This window comes from Papaver somniferum, chromosome 6 (genome assembly GCF_003573695.1).
Source record: "Papaver somniferum cultivar HN1 chromosome 6, ASM357369v1, whole genome shotgun sequence".
Taxonomy (NCBI): domain Eukaryota; kingdom Viridiplantae; phylum Streptophyta; class Magnoliopsida; order Ranunculales; family Papaveraceae; genus Papaver; species Papaver somniferum.
This window is the reverse complement of record NC_039363.1, coordinates 86,154,437-86,170,920: the sequence shown is the minus strand read 5'-3', so window position 1 is coordinate 86,170,920 and position 16,484 is coordinate 86,154,437.

The window sequence follows — 16,484 nt, the reverse complement described above, 5'->3', positions numbered from 1 at the left end:
AAAAAGTTAGTAGGTATTGATATGTACTGTGAAAACCTTGTACATATTGATATGTACCGAGTAAAGACTAGTAGATATCGATATGTACTCCAAAAAATATTGCGGTTAGTTCTAAAATACATGTTAATACTGTCAAAATAGAGTTAAACAGTTGACCTCCATTACATAAGTATGTTGAATTAATATTAGAAGCCATGAAAAATCAGATGCATTTGGATTTTAGAAAAAAGATATATCAGCATGTCTCCTAAAGGTTTGCACCTATTTGTTATTATTAATAAAGATGAATACAGTTTTACCTGATCAAAAAGGAATATAATTTATCATGCTCATTGAGTCTACAAGTCCAACTCCATCAGAAACCCAAGCTCCACAAGTGCATACCCTTGAATCAGCAGCACCGCGAAACGATGAATGGAAGCAAAACCTTTAAAAATCCCGATTTACATATAACATCTAAAACAAAACTAGTAAGTTATGGAAATAATATTTACCCGAATAGAATGAATGAAGAAGCATGCCTCTTTAGCTTATTTCTACTACACTAGTTTCACCCTTTATCTTATTTTTCTTTTGTTGGTTCTCTTTTGTTTTCTGCAATTTGCGAAGTTTTTTAAGGGAATGAATCTCATACAATATAGCAGATTATAAAAATTGGAAACCAATAAATTTCTAAAGAGATTCAAAATGAAAAAAAACAGTGCATCTATATATATATGTATTGAAAAAAACAAGAACTGAAAACCCAGTATATATTGATGTGTACCAAGTGAAAACCCAATACATATTGGTACATTCTGAGTGAAAACACAGTACATATTCATAAGTAGTGAGTAAAAACCTTACTACTGGACTCCATCAACATCAAACTTGACTACTAGAGTACTGGTAAACGAATCAAAAGAAAACCCAAGAACCATCATAAGGATACCAATTAACTGTTGCATCAAAAAACTGCTTTCACTTTCTGGAAAATACAACTAATAAAATATGTATAATACCACTAACTTTGTCAAGCTAAGACCAATCAGTATTGATCAACGAAGAAGAATGCCAACTAAATTAGACATACCCGTAGGAAGAGAAATAACTTCTTTTGCACTTATTCCTTTTCTGATATCATCCATTCTTCTTTTTTTTTCTCATCAATTCATTTATGATGCAAATATGATCATCTCGGATCTAAACAAAAATCTATTCCCTGAATCATGAAATTGACTAATGCTTTTACTAACATAATAAACAACACTCAATTTTCTCACTTTACGTGTAAATGAATTGTTTAGAAAACTGAAAATTAATTAATCTTCATGAGCAGAAGAAACAACAGATCTTTAAATCCAATGAAATTAATTCTGCATAAAATATTTTATCATCAAAAAAGCTCCAGAAAATCAAATTGATCAACATAAACTAACCGCTCCATCAAATAAAAGGTTAAAATTAACCACATTTAAATCAAAATTAAACACAGATTGAAGATAACCTAACGTCAAATCAGAAAAAATAAAGTTCATTCACCTACCATAGAACAACCAAAAGATAAACTTTGAAAACCCTAAATACGATTTCTCCTTTTTAAACAACACTAAAAGATGTTTAAGATCAAGATTAGAAGAATTATAAGAATACTTAGCTTTTGGAAAAGCAACAATTGTCCATCATCATCGCGATTTTGAAAAAACCTAGTCTTCATGAATATCCAGAGCTGCTTTGATGTACGAAATTGAAACGAAGAAATGAAATTTTCTGTATTCAAGGCTGCCTCAAATAATGTTTCTATACGTAGGGATGTTTTGAGAATTTACCAAAAAGGAAATAATAAGTCCGCACGTGTGCCGGATTAGAGAGTAAAATATCTGGTCCAAAAACATGTTTTTGGACCAGCGATTAAATTTTTTCTGGTGCTGGACTACACATTAACGGGTTCTCTTGTAACTGGATTAACCAGTAATTCCTAGATTCCCCAATCACTTCTCTCTACCTGCTCTTGGAGAAAACAATTCCTCAATTTGGCTATTTGATGAAAATGAAAACGTGGGAAAGTTTGATTCATCAAATTCGTATGGTGCCGCTGAATCCGCGGATTTCAAAGTCCAGCCACAACCAAACCGCTAAAAGTGCGGATTTGAGATCCCACCCGTATCCGATCCATAGATCTTGCGGATAGGGTATTACCCGCTATTTTGCCAACGGATACGGGTGAATCCGCGGTTCCGGACTTTTTTCTCACCCCTAGCAATTAGTAGTAATGTTGTGTCCGTTGTTGGGCTTTGTAGGGGTGAAGTGACACGCGCGAAGGTTGACAATCCACTCACAACTCTTGATATATCTCCATCAAAGTTCTTTTTTTTTTTTTTCTAAATAAGTATTTCATTAAAACAAAGTTAAGACTAAGGTAGAGCCTGAATTACACAGATAGTAGTGTCTTCTAATATTAAAGGCAAGTTCCTCCTCATACTAGATTTATGCACTAATTTTGAGCAATACAAGTAGGAGGATTGTTAATCCATTCCAAAACAGAATTTAAAGGTCTAACAAATTTTGATAAAGTGTCCGCCACCATATTTCATGTCCTCAGAGCAAAATAAAAACCTAAAAACTCAAGATAGGATCTAGCCAGTTTATCCGCTTCGTCTATAATGTTTTTACTGCACCAAGAGATCTTTGTAGTTTTTCCATTTAGATGGTTGAAAAGACTTTTGTAGTCACGTTTTATGCTGAAGTTGTTGATTTCCTTTTCATTTTCTCAAAAAGATGCTTGTAAAATGCTTACTGCTTCTGCCTCTTGTGGATCTGCACTTGATGATGGATCTGCTCTGCCTCCTTCGACTTCACTTGTGTCATTTATTAAATTAAAGCATAACTTGACATAGAATTTTCAGAGATCCATGAAGCATCTACATTGATTTTCCTGCGATTTAGGAGTTGTCCAAGGAACTTTACTTTTCTTATGAGTATTACTGGAGGTATTCCTAAGTGTATGTTTCTTAGAGATGTAAAGAATGTGTTTCTGAATTTCAAAAGATAGTTGACTACCAGATTCTGATTTATCTTCGAAAACTCTGTTACATCTTTCTTTCCAGATATGCCGCATTTTAGTAAGCATAAGTTCTTTTGTTATCACCTGATTAGTATTCTGAAACCATTTTTACATAAATCCAATAAATCAATAGTTGGATCAAATTGGATACTAATAGGATTAGGATCTAGATTCCATACACCTTGAGCATATCCATAGTGGAGGAGTATATGCTCAGTTGTTTTGGGTGCTTCAACATACATAGGACAAGAGGGGTCATATCCTTAACTTTTCTAAATAATTTTGCGTTAGTTGTTGTAGATGGTGAAATTTAGATAAGGGCAAAACTGTCATTTCAAGACACCATAAATAAAACTCAACTCCCACGTGAGAGATTAATCCCTTAGTACTCAAGGCACCCATAGCCACGATTTATAGTATATGTCCCCGCGAGACACTACTGGTCGTGATGTCGTGATTCCTAGCGCACATCCTCGACGAGGTACTGCTGATCACGTAGGTTATGTAGAGCGTAAAACGTCCCCGACAGACTTATAAACCAGAACAACCACAATTCCAACATGTCTTCACGAGGCACGGCTGATTGTGATGCCATGAATCCTAGTATACATCCCCACGAGATACTGCTGGTCATGTAGGCTCTATAGATGCGTAAAAGCGTCCCCGACGGACTTATGACCCAGAGCAGAGACTTATATGTGTCTCCTGTAAGCACGACTCACCCTATTTGAGATCAACGAATGATTCATGGTACATCATCGTGAGATACACTGGCCACTATGTTCTAGGCTCTGACTCGACTTACTGAGGTTACTGAATAATTCCTAGGACATCCCCGCGAGATACGCTGGTTATTCTTGCCTCCGGGACCTTTCGACAGACTCCTAGAACATCCTTTCGAGATATACTGGTCTTGTTGGCCCCATCATATGGACACACAGTTGATTTCTATCACATCTCTGCAAGATATGATGGACAAAGACAAGTGATCTAATGACTTGCAAAGACATTAATTGAGCGTACAAAGTCCTTTCTATCTCTTCAGGACGAGTCCCAGCTGACCGCAGAGAGATTCGGATCCGTCAAGAAAAACCTTCGAAAAGATTTGGATCCGTCCGCAAAATCTCACATCTCTCCTCAAAAACCCAGAGAGATTCAAATCTCTCGTGAAATCTCAGACAGGCATGATAGGCAGGAGCCTCGTGTAGGAATCGAGTCTCCTTTTCAGACTCTCCACACAAATTTTGAGGCATCTCATGCATTTTCACGTGACTCATCCTAGTCATTTTTACAAATCAGAGAATATCTCTCTATCTTGGTCGACTCGGCTAAAGAGAATATTCCTCTCTCCCAACACATCATCACCAAGGCTGACTCAGCCTCACACAAATTATAAGGGGATATCAATTAGGGTTTTGGTATGACGGTCTACGTCACGTGTGAGAAATACCTGGCCTATTTCTCACAACAGAAGAGAGTAAAGGAGGTGGAATAATGAGATAAACTCAACCTAGTTTATCTCTATATATTCCTGAAGAGACAGGAGAATTTGTCCACACGACATAGTAGAGATCTTTATCTTCATTGACCTGAGCAATTCTTCTTCAAACCCTAGAATTCTTTGATCTCTCTCTTGTTTGCTTCCCTCCCTAAGACCATCCCTAAACCTCTTCCCTGTGACTGAAGCATCCTTTCAACGATCACTGTGCATGGTTTAGGCAGAGACTGTTCGTGCTCAACCTCCCGTAACTCACTTTCAGAAACCCTATAATATCACTGTTAAAGCATTGCTTGGTCGAACTCTCATGCGTTGCTATCTCAAGTATGTTTGTCAATATTAGTGATCAAAATTATATGTCTTGATTTCTAGTTTGTACTTATGACTAAGTCTCGGTCTAGGATAATTAAGTCTAGTTGAGCTCCAGACTCCATGGAGATCATCTTACGAAGACGAAGAACTACTCGAGGAACCAGTGGAACTTCATCTGAATAAAAAGGTATGTGGAGACTTGAACTTATCTATCACTCAAAAGTATACTTCATCTCCTACTCTTGAGACAATAGTCGTATAAGTATGATAGTTTTAATACATACACATTTGCAATTTCGAGCCGAGTTTACTCGCCTATCTTTTTCTCGAAATATGTGTTGGTAAGCTTTTGCTTTAACCAAATTCATCTTTACCCATGACGAAAGTCATGATGACGTTTCAATCTTGAAAATAGATTTGATGACGATAGTCGTGAATAACGATTGTTATAACATTATAGAAGAATGTTTCAATGATTGAAATGTAGAGTTGAGATTAACAACTATGGATATAAGCATATATAGTGTGTTCGCACATTAGTGTATAAATCCATGTGCCGGAAACCAAGTGTGTGCAGACGGTATTGGTGAAAGAGACAGGTTTGGTACGCGTACCAGCGGAAATTTTCAGCCGAAAATTTCTGCTGAGTTTGTAGTTTGAAAACTAGTAAACCAGTCACCTTAGGTACGCATACCCGTACGCGTACCCACAGAAGTTTTCGAACCGAAAATTTCTGCTGAGTTTGTAAACTCAAATCTGGTAGCTAAGGTACGCATACTCGTACGCGTACCCAAGCTGGTTATTTCTCAAATCGGAAGTTCATGAACTTAAAACAATAAATTCTAAGGAATGCTTGCAAACTGTGAGTATGTTATTCATGAATTGATTCAAATGGATCAAACCGATTTTGTTTCAATTGTGTCTATGAATAAAGACCTAAGCAATTGAACAACTCTTCAACTAGTTCTTATGAGTCATTTGAAGTAGTTATGTGAAGAAGATGAATACGGTTAATATGAAAGTGCTCATATGGCTAACCATTGGTTAACTATTTTTGAACCAACTAAATGTAAACGTTTAGGTACGGTTACTCAAACCTAAATGAATACATTTCATTTGTGTGTGACAAGCTAATTTTTGATCTAACGGTTGAAAGATATTAGCTTGGTTGAATCAGGTTTTTCATCTAACGGTGAATATTTAATGCTTTGTTACCAAGGTAACTTGGATTGCAAACCCTGATTCGAAAACTATATAAATGAGATATCTAGAAACTTGAAAAACTAATCCCCACACCTCCTGTGTGATACTAGTTGGTTTTGCTATAGTCGATTCTCCTTTAACCTTAGGTTTCTTCTCGAGACCCTGTAGGTTAATGACTGAAAGACTTCATTGGGATTGTGAAGCCATACGAAAATACTTCTCTTGTAGTTGAGCGATCTGATCTTGCCATTTTATATCGTACGAGTTCAATTGAATAATTGACTTGAGATTATATATCCGATAGGGCAAGATAAAAATAAATCACAAACATCTTCGTCTCATCGTTTGTGATTCCGCAATATCTAGTTTCGCTACCATATGATTTAGATTATTGTGAGATGATTTATAATACTAGGTTGTTCTTCGGGAATATAAGTCCGGGTTATCAATTAGTTCATGTTCACCTTGATTTATCAAAATACGGAACAAAACTCATAGGTTTATCTGTGGGAGACAAATTTATCTATTATCGTAGACTTTTTTGTGTGATACAGATTTGTTTATTAAAGTCTTCGACTTTGGGTCGTAGAAACTCTTAGTTGTGGGTGAGATCAGCTAAGGGAATCAAGTGCGTAGTATCCTGCTGAGATCAGAGACGTAAGGAGCGCAACTATACCTTGAATCAGTGTGAGATTGATTAGGGTTCAACCACAATCCAGACCGAAGTTAGTTTGTAGTAGGCTAGTGTCTGTAGCGGCTTAATACAATGTGGTGTTCAATCTGGACTAGGTCCCGAGGTTTTTCTGCATTTGCGATTTCCTCGTTAACAAAACTTCTGGTGTCTGTGTTATTTATATTCCGCATTATATTTTTTTATATAATTGAAATATCACAGGTTGTGTGTTGTATCGATCAATTGTGAAATCCAACCTTTGGTTGTTGATTAGAAATTGATTGATCCTTGGATATTGGTCTTTGGTACCATCCAAGTTTATATCTCTTGTATTTGATAAAGTCTCGCAGATTTCTATTTGTTTGAGTATAGATCAAATCGAGAGATAGAGATATTAACTCCTTGATATACTTGTTATTAAGATTGAGTCTGACTATCTATTTGATTCTCTTAAAAGTATACTAGAGTTAGTCCATACAGATTGCTAATCGAAATATTGGGTGAGGTTGTTTTACCCCCGCATTTTCACTCACTTCTAACCTCTCTCAGATTTTAGGCAACTGTAGTTGCCAAAGCATTTTGGATGCATTTCCAGAAAAATACTTTTATTCTCTGTGAAATATTCAATTTCCATAGAGATTTCTTAAATATTTCAGACAGGGACAAACTAAGAACCTATGTACATGTCTCATTTAATTTATCATACATTGATTTTGATGTAAGGACCCTCAAGCTCGTCAACGCTATTAGACTAGTCAAGAGACGAATTAACCTCTAATGACTCGATTAGTGTAACTCGAACGTTAATTATTAGGAACTAATCTAACAACTATCTAGGTACGAAACTAGTACCTTTGAATAGATCTCGAAAAGTTATGCGAATTAGACTACTCGAGCGTGTCATTCGGACACCGGACGAAGAAGATATCGCCAGATTATTACGAAAGGTAGACCGACCCGGTCTTCCCTTATCCAAACGTTGCGCATTCTAGTAAGCTCAGCTGGCTTATCATCAACACGTGTCAAAGAGGTGGTCATTTTCTCTTCTCGTTTTATCTTCTTCTTCTTCCTTCTCTCTCTTATTCTTGTTTCTTTCATTCTTCTTTTTCTTCTTTCTCCTCTTTCTTTGTTTATCTGCGCCTTGAGAGATTGAGTGTTTAAGTTAAGATTTTGAGGTCGAGTTATGAAGGGAGAGTTCATGGTGGTGGTTGTTGGTGGTGTTGATGTTGATTAACTGTGAAGAAGAAGAGATTTTGATGATGCTGTAAATTAAAAGTTAGGGTTTCTGTTGGTTGAAGATGAATTGGTTGGATGGAAATCGAGTTCTTAGGTGAATTGAGAGATGAATTGAGTTGTGGGTAGATGAAGAATAAAGGGTTAATGTTTGATTGAAGCTGTGGGATTGTTTGATGTCTGAATCAAAGGTTAGGGTTTCTGGGAGAAATCAAAGATGAATTAGAAGTTGAAATTGATGCTTTAAGAAGGGGATTTGAGATGGTTAATGGTCGATTGGATGAATTAGAGTTAGACATGAAGGATAATTCGAGATTAAAGAAGATTATGGTTTCTGTTCTTCCACAAAACAGAAATTGGGTTTTAAGAAGAATTAACGTGGAGATGTAGCAATTCAGAGGGTGCTAATGATTGGGTAAGCTTCTAAATAATCTTAATTTTAGTATTTTGATTTGAATTGGTTTATTTAATGAGTTTATGAGTTGTTATGGAATAAGAACTGAGATTGGATGAGCTTAATCGAGTTTGTGATGAAGTTAAGATATTTGAATTGGATTATGGAATGGAGTATTGGATGATGATATGGGTTCAAAGAATTGTCTTATGCTGTGTTAGTAGAAAGGTTGGTAAGTTACAGGGAGGAGTTCAACCAGCGGTGGTATGAGATTGATAAGAATGTGGAATTAAGAAGTAGTGTGTGTTGAGTTGGGGCTATGGATAATGGAGCGAACTGGAGATTATTTTGCCAGTATGTTGTGACTGCAAGTGTTGGGGGTTGAATTTTTGGTAAGTTGTAGTAGTGCAGATGGAGTTAGAACTTCAGCTGATGATGTTAAAGTGATGAAGATGAACTTGTAAAGGAGAGAATGTTGTTATGTAGTTGCAACTATTGGAGTCTAATTTTGCAGGTATTAGAGTAGTGGCAGTTAAAGGTGGTGGTGCTTGTGGTGATTCTAATATTGCAAGATATAAAGTTGGTGCTGAAATGGAGTTGCAAGTGGTTTGGTTTACTGAATGATAATGGTTGCTTGAATTGATATCGGTGTTACTGCCTAGAGTGTAGTTAGAGGACAAGGAAGAGGTCATGGTGGTGAAAGAGATGAACTGATGTTGAAGAGAATTGATAGTGTTGAACTGAGTTCAGTTGAAGTAGACTCTGTTTTGGTTACAACTGATAGGCGTGAGTTGAGATGATCTAGATGTTGCTTAAAGCTGCAATTGCAGGTAGGCACAGTTTGTATCTGTATTGTAACTGAGATTTGAAATTTATTTGAATGATTGAGTCAATGCTTTATTAGATTGAAGTTGAACTTGAGTTAGCTTGTAGAGTTAGAGTGCAGTTGTGTAAGAAGAACCCTTGGCTTGTCTGACTGAGCTTATTCAGTATTGTCTAGCTGACTTAGTCCATCTGACTGAGTCGAATCGGGTTGAATCGGGTTTGACCCACTGAGTCACTTGTCTTGACTTGTTGAGCGCTTACCCTGTACTTTGACTGGACGTTGACTGTTAGATTGACAGTTAGTGACCGTTAGTTAGACTCTAGTGGACTCGGCTTTAGAGTAACGGTTTTGTTTAGTGAACTTGGGCTTAGGACTAGTTACCCTATGTTGATGAATTGGACCTTTTGGGTTCGAATTAGCCTTTGGCTTATTCTACAAAGTTGTAGATATTCATAAGACTTAACTATGGACTATAGAATCAATCTAATTGTTTTAGTTAAACCTTTAGATATGCAAGATATGGATAATAAAGAAGTGTAGAACCATAAATGGGCTTATATCAATTAGATAGACTTGTATGATTCTTGTATGAGCCATTTTGGCTAGCTTCTTAGACTTCTTGTATGATTAACAGTTAGTCTATTAACAACGATCGATTCAAAGGATGAACCAGTGGATCGTGGATCTCGAGGTAGACGTGGCTTGTCATCAAAAGAGGTGGTAATACATTTGACTCTTTAGTAACCGTTATTTTTTTCCTTTACAACGGTTCATATTTAACAAACTCATGTATTTCTGTTTGTGCGTTCTATGCATTGTTTAACTTGTTTTACGATGATTCCGTTGATTCTGCTAATCTTTCCATGATTTGGAAAGGACCTGTAATGTGTTGTGGTCAATATGAATTGTTATGGGAAATAAGAATTTCCACGTGTGGTATATAGGATACGCTCCTTCACATTTATACATAGAGCTTTTAGGATATATTGGTCGACAATTTGCGAGTTCGGAATTGTCGACATCCATATTTACAATTAGGTGTGGATTTGCGAGTTCGGAATTGCAAAACCATAGTATACATTGTTTGAAGAAGGAGTTTGTCCATATACATGTTTGTTTACTTCTGTGAGGATATGCTCTTTCACATTTATACCTAGAGCTTTTATGATATATTGGTCGACAGTTTGCGAGTTCGGAATTGTCGACATCCATATTTACGATTAGGTGTGGATTTGCGAGTTCGGAATTTCACAACCATAGTATACATTGTTTGAAGAAAGAGCTTGTCCGTATTCGTGTTTGTGTACCTCAGTGACTTGGTCACTATTTAATGTCTGAGAAAACATTATTGTTTTTAATTATCTTGTTTATGATTACTTAGAAGTTAAATGTTAATTATTCCCACTTTCAGTTTTCAGAGACAGATCAGAGTTGTGCAGCGAAAGCCACAAGTGTTGACTCCGTTAATTAGTTAACTTCCACTATGTTTATTATGTTGGTTATTGTATCTGTAAACCAATTGACAGATAAATGTATCATTTGAGAGAAGTTCATGTATATATATTCTGAGCGGGGTTAGTTTTGGGATAAATTTTGTAGAAGATTTCTTAATTGAATGTTTAAGTATTTGAATTAGATTCGTAGTGCCTCTTTATTTAGCTAATCTCTTGGATTAGTCAGCTGCTAGCTTAGGGGGCGCTACATTTACAGTGTAGTTTCTAGATTTGGTTAGAGTCCATCTAAGTCTATCTTGCTTTTGGACATTTTATTGTCTAAAAACAGGTATATTCCACATATTCTTACTGCTATATCTGAGGGGAAAGAATCATAGATTAGAGATATATTCCACTTTTTAGTGATAGGATCAATGAGATCCGCCACAAATTTTAAAGAGTTATTACCAGAATTTTGTATCTTTTTAAAGTTTCGGTTAAACCTGGGACCCAAATATCCTCCCAGATATTTATACTAAGCCTATCACCAGCTTCCCATGTACTATATTGTTTGATAATCTCTAAGCCCTTACATAAATATTTCCATGCCCAAGAACCTCATCTGGTGGTTTTACGATTAAACCTTTCCTGGTGGATATTCTAATCGCAACAAAGGTATTAATATAGAGCACTAACTGTCTAATTGAGCACAATTAGTCAAAAGATAAATAACAATCAATTAAGCATAAGTTGCAGCACAAACAACATAATAGTGTTCTAACTACAATTGATGCATGACATACACTGTGAAAGTAAGATGTTGAAGTGCTCAGATTAAATCTATCCTAAATCAATAAAGCACAACAAGAACAATATCAGAACATGATTCAAACTAGCAATAGATTAATGGATTCATCTAATCCCTAGTTATGAAATTAAAATATGATGAAAAAATACTGAAAATAAACCACTACAACTTGGTGCACCGGCTAATCCAGACATGCGTTTTACATCACAACCCCTTCTCTATTTATACACGAAAATCCCTCAATATAACTTCAAATCGACAATTAATAGAGAACCACTCACCATAATTTCTTCTCTGATATTTCTTCTCTTTACTTCTTCTATGAATTTCATTTAATTTGATGTTTCTCCAGCTGTTAAAGATAACCCTAATCCTAGCTCTCTCAACAACATATCTATGTTCTTTCCTTGCAACTGCTTTCCATTGTCCGAGACTATGGCGGCTGGTATTCCAAACCTGCATATGATTTGCTCAAACAAGAACTTAAAGACATCTGTGTCCCTAATTCTTGCCAAATCCTTTGCTTCCACCCACTTGGTGAAGTAATCCGTAGCCACAATAAGGTATTTTCTCTTCGAGGTTCCTTCTATCAAGGGTCCAAAAATATCAACCCCCCCACTTGACAAATGGCCAAGGGATGATGACTGAGTTAAGCTCCGTTGCTGGTGCTTTAATCTTCCTGGCAAGGCGTTGGCATCTCTCACAGTGCTTAGCCAAGTTCTTTGAATCTTCGTCCATGCATAGCCAGTAGTATCCTTGCATTTTGGATTTGACTGCCAAAGACCTTCTTCCGTTATGATTGCCGGCATATCCGTTGTGTATATCATGGAGTATTCTTTTGCCTTCGGTTCGTGAGAGGCACCGCATCAGAGATCCAACAAATGACCTTATGTACAATATTCCATCACGCAGGCTGTACATTGCTGCTTTTGATTCAAGTTTCCGAGCCTCCTTGACATCTACTGGTAAGGTACCTTTGTCAAGGTATTGGTGAATTGGAATCCTCCAATCATTCTCCGCTTAGTCTTTGTTGTCTTCGTCCGAAATAGATTGGTCTTTGTCAGATTCTTCGAATTCGTCATCTGGTTCTTCTTCGTCTTCTTTTCCTTTCTCAGCTTCTCTCATGGATCGAGTTTGAACGGCCAAAGCCTCCTCAGCTTCTGAGATTGGTCCCTCTATTGAAGGCTTGTATATCCTTCATATTTTCACGAAGGTGGTATTTCTGTCCCTTAGTATCAATGATATGAATGCTAAGGCATCTGCGTGTCTGTTATCTTTTCGACAGACATGTCTGAATGTAACGTGATTGATCTTTGATGCGTGATCCTGTGCTAACTTTAGGTACAAAGATAGTACCGGATCCAAAGTTTGATATTTGAGCTCGATTTGTCTAATGACTAACTGTGAGTCACTAGTCAAACGAACATCTGATAAGCCTAGCTCCTGATGTATATTTTATATAACCAAGATGAACGATTAAAATGAAACCTAGTTTTATCCGCAAGCGCACCGGTCAATGGTGATATAGATAGCAAATGCAGTTCGTTCCCATAGGGAGTGTGAAATACTCTACTAATCTTTAAAAATATATTCCATGCATTTTCAAATACTGTTTCTCCGCTATAATTTTCTTCGCTTCATGGGTAGTGATTCTAAAGCATTACTTATCAATCCTAAAGCATATCACGTCAAAGAATTTAACCCAAGCACGCCATATCAATTGAAAATCATAAATAATCAAGAAAATCACATGAGCAATTAAATACCAAGCTATATGAAGAAAAACTACTAATCAATCAACTCATTATTAAGCATATAAATGTAGAATTTTCATAATAAAATTAGGTTCTACCTAGACCCTAACATGGCTTTAACTAGCCATGACTTTCACAAAAGCCATAAAAAGATTAAAATGAAAATAGCTAAGCAAAAACGGAGAAGAAAACTCTAACCCCTAGACTACGAAACGGCCGTCTAGCCGCGCCTCGCCTTCTTTCTGTCTGTCTAGGTTCAAAATATAGCCTTCGAACGCTCCTCATTTTACTTTGGTTCCTTACACATCACCATCCAAGAGAAAGCTGCCACGTGTTGATCATTGCACAAAATCATCCAATGAGCCGCGCCACCTGTTTATGCACTTTTGGCATTTACAATTCATGTGGTGTTTGGTCCCTAGTTAGCAATTCGGGATTCGGCAAACGTACGGAACGGCAAACGTACGAGTATTATACAGTTTTGTAAAATCCAGATTCGGTCCAAAATTCGGTCAACGGGACGTGATTCGTCAGTAATTCGGAACAGCATACGTACGTGTATAATTCGATTTATAAATGTGAGTTCGGCTCTGAAAATTCGGTATCTATATATAACATATAATTTGTATTTATAAGGTCATAGACCAATTTTTATGCATATGTGTGAGTTATTTAAAGAAAAAATAAACTTAATATGATGATATTAATAATATATACAACATTAGTTATCCAAGAGGACGTCGTATGGTGGTTTAGATGCTTGGTTAGTGAGTTTGAGATCTCTCTCACCTTCACCTTCAAATCTCTTCAGTCGTTTTTGTTTCATAAAAATTACAACACGTCTAATATTCGGTCGTGTATGCTCGGAAGGCAGTAAAGCCCAAAAAGTGGAGTCTTTGAAAAGTAAAAGCTAAAGAATTTATGGCGAATTAAGCGAACGTATCATTCGGAATACGTAAAATTAGTGAACGGTTCGCGAATAATCCGGAAATGCCACATAATACACGACTTGGGTTCGAAATTGCAAACGTACGCGAATAAAACGGTAAAATTCGTGATACGGAAAAATTCACGAATCATTCGCGAACTTACTAACTAGGGTTTGGTCTTCACGTGGTAGGATTAAAAATTCCTGGCAAAACATAAACGTCAGCCCATGCAAACTCAAGTTTGCAATCCACTTTCTGTTTTCTGTTCGTCCAACTCCAGTACGTCGTCCATCACCATCTCTGTTTTCTTAGACTCAGGCCATCACGAGCTTCTTCATGTCTCTGTCCCAGCTCACTGTTAGCCCACTGCCATTCTCCTTCCGGTCATACAAACCCCTGAGCTCCGTTGATGCCTGAGCTTCTTCCTGCACTGTCGTTCACAACATCATTTCCACTCTGGTCGTACAGCCTTAAACAAAGCCACTCCAGCAACATCTTTTCGGTCTCGTCATCTGCAATTCCATTAAACCACTTCCTCGATGCAAACACCAGCTGCAATCATCCATCAAGCACATTTCCATTTATTCATGATGTTGCTGAGGTTGTTGTTTTTTTTTTACCAAATCTATCTCGGTCCATCTTCGAATTCCCGTTGTAGTTGCTGTAAGAACTCTATAATCACCACCGGCAATCACGGCTTCACTGTACCAAAACTAGCCAGCATATATCTCCATTATCCTTCCGACATCAGATCCCGTTCCACCATGCAATGCTCGCTGCCCTCTTCAATTCATGTCCATCTCAGAACTTTGTCCACCGATCACCAGGTGCAATCATCGAATACACAACTCTCCTAGTGAATCCAAAGAACAGAATCCATCTCCACCGAAAACCCCCACTTACATTTGAAAGAATCATCATTCTCTATTCAGTTCAACAAAACCAGTCGCAGCCTTCACCATTCAGTTCCGTGTCAAACCCGTTCGACTTGTATCACCAGATCCACTTCTTATGCATCTCAGCTGATCGATATTCCTTGACCACTTCTGTAGATTTTCCCAAACACTCAGCCAACACCAGCGATTGCAATATACAGTCCATCTCCGTTCACGCCCGGAAACAACATCATTTAACACCAATTTGAGATCAACGCCCAGCACTGTCTTCTTCTCGGCTTGAATCCAGTCGATTATCCTTCTATTTGGTTTCCTCATCAGTTGTATCTCCTCATAATCCATTCCGCTCCATGATTACTATCTCAGCTTCCACCAACAGTTGTAAGAAGAAAGTTAAAGAGAATGGAACGACAGTTGCTTGAAAGAGTTGCCACTCGAAGCTTTTTCTTTCCATTTTGATATAAGAACAAGATGCGTTGTCAATGCTTGTAAGATGCCACAACGAAATGGGTGGGACAGTAGTCACGTCACTCATCCATCAACTTCTGGTGGGGCTCCATGTGCCTAGCAAAGAAAACAATTCTTTGCTCCCTTCAATTACAGTCTTTGAGCCTCCCGGACTGAATGATTTCATTGCTGGTGATATGTAGAAATACCAGGCGAGCCGGTTATTTTCATCGTAAACACCATTTAGTTTTCAAATTAGATGTTTATCTTTGGATGATCCGATTTACTAGTGTTTTCTACGAAAGCATTAAAATTGTGTTATTAGTCAAAATATTGATTCCTAACTAATATAAATATGGGTATAAAATGTAGCACTTATGTGCTTATCAACACCCCCACACTTATATTTTTCTAGTCCTCGAGCAAAGCAAGAAATTGACCCGCTACACAGCTGGTCATATCATAAGAGAGAGTTAGACCCGCTATACAGCTGGTCATAAAATGAAAACCATACCAAGACCCGCTACACATGTGGTCATTGCAAATACAATACACAAGACCCGCTACACAGCTGGTCGTAACCCTAAAAATCATAATGATAATATATTTTTTTTAAGACCCGCTACACAGCTGATCATCTTTTTCTTTTTCTTTTTTTTATTTTTTTTAGACCCGCTACACAGCTGGTCATTACTTTTCTTTTTTTGTTATTAGAAATTCCTAACGAAAGTGTCACACCCCCCACACTTAAACATTACATTGTCCTCAATGTAATTAAGTCATCCAACGTAGGAATTAAGATGGGAAATTTTAAAATACAATAAAAGTAAAAGATAGAGTGCGGGGAACAAATATGATGGGCTGACTCCCATGAAGCGAAAGGTGTTTGTTTCCATGTTTTCTAGTAGCACGTTCTCAAAAAATGCGGGGTTGGAACCCCAAAGTAAGCTGCCAATCATATATATATATAGTCTGAAAAGTTGGGGATCAACCCAACTAATTCGATCAGTCGAAAACATGAACCCGCAGTACGAA